Here is a 2,963-nt window from a genome sequence, read left to right on the forward strand (position 1 = left end):
GTTTTTACAATGGTGGGAAGCAGAGCTATAGGTCTACTGGATCCTATATCTTCTGGGGGTTTGTTTGGTTTTAAAATGGGTACAATTTTAATCTCCTTCAATTGTTCATCTAATGTTGCTTTTCGCCACATTTGATTCAATATTTCTAATAATTTGGTAACAGTGACCAAATCCAGGTTCTTCAGTGTATCATAGTTTATATTGTCTGTTCCCGGAGATGAACGAGAAGGTTTGTTTTTGGTAAAATTGTTCCAAGATTCCAGATCTACTATGTTTGTTCTTGTGTTCAATTCAGGTGGTAATGGTTGTTTAAATTCTGGTAATCCAAAGTTTTTAACAAGGAATTTTTCTGCCGTGCCTTTCTCATGGAGAATGGGGTTATTTCTGTGATTTTCAACAGGACTAAGTCTTAACCGTTTTATTAAGTTCCAATTTTCCTTAATGTTTCGTGGATCGATTGAACTAGACAGTTCTAACATTTTATCTTTAATGTGTTTTATTTTCATTTTTTTAAATTTTGCTGTTGCTTTTTTCCATTCTATCAGATTTCCTGTGCTACTAGTTCTGTTATAATTCCCCGCATAATCAAATATCATACACCTAATCATTGATATTATTCCTTGCTGATTGCATGAATAGTGATTATTCGAGTAATCGTCCTAAAATCATCTTAATTTTGACTAAATTTTCCACTTTTCATGTGCCTTCGCTTAAAATGATAAAAAAATATTGTTGAAAGATACCAGTAATAATTCTTAAAACAAAATTCAGGATGCATGATGCATCTGAGTGTGTCGTGTGTCTTCACTATCAACAATGCAAATAAAAAATGGCGCATGATTTTATTTTGCTAGCCAAAACGGTGGAGTCTCGTTTTTTTCATCAGCTAAAATGTAAGTTTGCAGCAATTTTCTTTTCCATAAACTGTTTTTAAATTGTTTCAAATGTTTTTTTCCAGCGGAATTCGCCGGTCGACAGCTCCAAATCAGACTTCCACCGGAAGCGTTCCCTTGCATCACTACCGGCTGTCCGGAAGACCAACGAGCAACGTTTGCATCAAAACAAATTAATTGCAGAACTAATCATTTCATCTAAGGATGATCCGGATCTCCGCAGGATCACAGAAACCGAATTGCGTTCTGCTTCGACGAGAATTTCCCGACGCGACAATCTCAACAGTAGGGTCTTGAAAAACAAATTTGTAAGTTTTTTTATGTTATTTTGCGTTAATTTTTGTGTTTTTTAGGATATCTTCTGACATCGCTGGATGGACCGTCCAGTATGAGCATTGCATGCATTTGGCTCTATTGAACATGCAAAGAGATGCCCATTTCATCCGATTACGAAATCGATTCCAAAACAAAATTCGAACTATTCCATTCTTCCGTAAAAAATACCGCCGTATACGGTCCAATATAACAACGAACGTCACAAAGATCCTTGATTCCAGCAGTGAAAATAGTGATAAAGCTTTAGTGGTCAGTGCTTTAAGTAATCAACTCTACATTTGTAACTCATGATATTTGGAATCTTTACAGCCCGCGGCTACCAGTTGACCGAGCTGGGCCCACCTCCCCTGCTCCCTAGCGGTGTCCTGGTAGAGAACAACGACAGCAGCGGCAGCCAAAACGGTGGAGTCTCGTTTTTTTCATCAGCTAAAATGTAAGTTTGTAGTAATTTTCTTTTCCATAAACTGTTTTTAAATTGTTTCAAATGTTTTTTTACAGGAGAATTCGCCGGTCGACAGCTCCAAATCAGACTTCCACCGGAAGCGTTCCCTTGCATCACTACCGGCTGTCCGGAAGACCAACGAGCAACGTTTGGATCAAAACAAATTAATTGCAGAACTAATCATTTCATCTACGGATGGTCCGGATCTCCGCAGGATCACAGAAACCGAATTGCGTTCTGCTTTGACGAGAATTTCCCGACGCGAAACAATCTCAACAGTAGGTACTTGAAAAAAAATTTGTAAGTTTTTTTTTATGTTATTTTGCGTTAATTTTTGTGTTTTTATAGGATATCTTTTGACGTCGCTGGATGGACCGTCCAGTATGAGCATTGCATGCATTTGGCTCTATTGAACAAAGGGATGCCCGATTACGAAATCGATTCCAAAACAAAATTAGAACATTCTTCCGTGAAAAATACCGCCGTATAGAGTCCAATATAACAACGGACGTCACAAAGATCCTTGATTCCAGCAGTGGTAATAGTGATAAAGCTTTAAGTAATCAACTCCACATTTGTAACTCATGATATTTGGAATCTTTACAGCCAGCGGCTACCAGTTGACCGAGCTGGGCCCACCTCCCCTGCTCCTGAGCGGTGTCTTGGTCGAGAACAACGACAGCAGCGGCAGCTCGTCGTCAAGAAAGGGAAAGTTAAAATTTCCCATCAACTATCTTTTCAATGGAAACAATGTAAGTGGCACCGCTACCAGATTCGCTGCCGTAATCCGAGCGTCCCCTTTGATGCTCCGATGGTGAAATCGAGGAATGGCGTGAGATGTCCGGGGGGACCAATCGAAGCGGCCAACTGCAACTACTCCGATGGCCGGGCTCGCATGTATGTTTATTGCTAAATGGTAGTGATCAGCTCCACTTACCGAAAAATGTCTAATAAACAGTTGCAAAAAATTCCTTGTTTTTATTTTGGTCGTAATATGAATAACGGAAGAAAGGGTACCTTTTATTAATTTTAATTGTAAAAAGATCATTAGAAGATCAGCTGTAGCGTCAGTAAAACGTGAAATTAAAGATTAAATAACGATAAAATCTATCGTTTAGCTACAATTTGAATAAAGAAAAAAGCAAAAAAAATGAATGGTTACTCTACTTAACGACCCGTTCGCTGTATCGTAAAGTGCGTCCAAACTATTCCATTTCATGGAAAAAAGACTACCTTAATCGTTGATTAATAATCCAAAACTATAAAGCTAATCTTTCGTGTGTCTTAGGAAA

The 2,963-nt window shown here is 38.4% G+C and overlaps 1 long non-coding RNA gene across 2 annotated transcripts; it reads left to right on the plus strand.

Annotated features, from left to right (window-relative positions):
* The first annotated feature begins 675 nt into the window (after positions 1 to 675).
* Positions 676 to 2,555, plus strand: LOC129740251 (uncharacterized). Of its 2 annotated transcripts, none has more exons than XR_008736172.1 (5): positions 676 to 1,478; positions 1,539 to 1,662; positions 1,728 to 1,953; positions 2,020 to 2,209; positions 2,278 to 2,555. It is a non-coding gene; the product is annotated as an uncharacterized LOC129740251 (long non-coding RNA). The 2 variants fall into 2 exon arrangements; XR_008736173.1 differs by having other exon boundaries at positions 1,728 to 1,949.
* Positions 2,556 to 2,963: the final 408 nt, after the last annotated feature.

Source organism: Uranotaenia lowii, chromosome 1 (genome assembly GCF_029784155.1).
Source record: "Uranotaenia lowii strain MFRU-FL chromosome 1, ASM2978415v1, whole genome shotgun sequence".
Taxonomy (NCBI): domain Eukaryota; kingdom Metazoa; phylum Arthropoda; class Insecta; order Diptera; family Culicidae; genus Uranotaenia; species Uranotaenia lowii.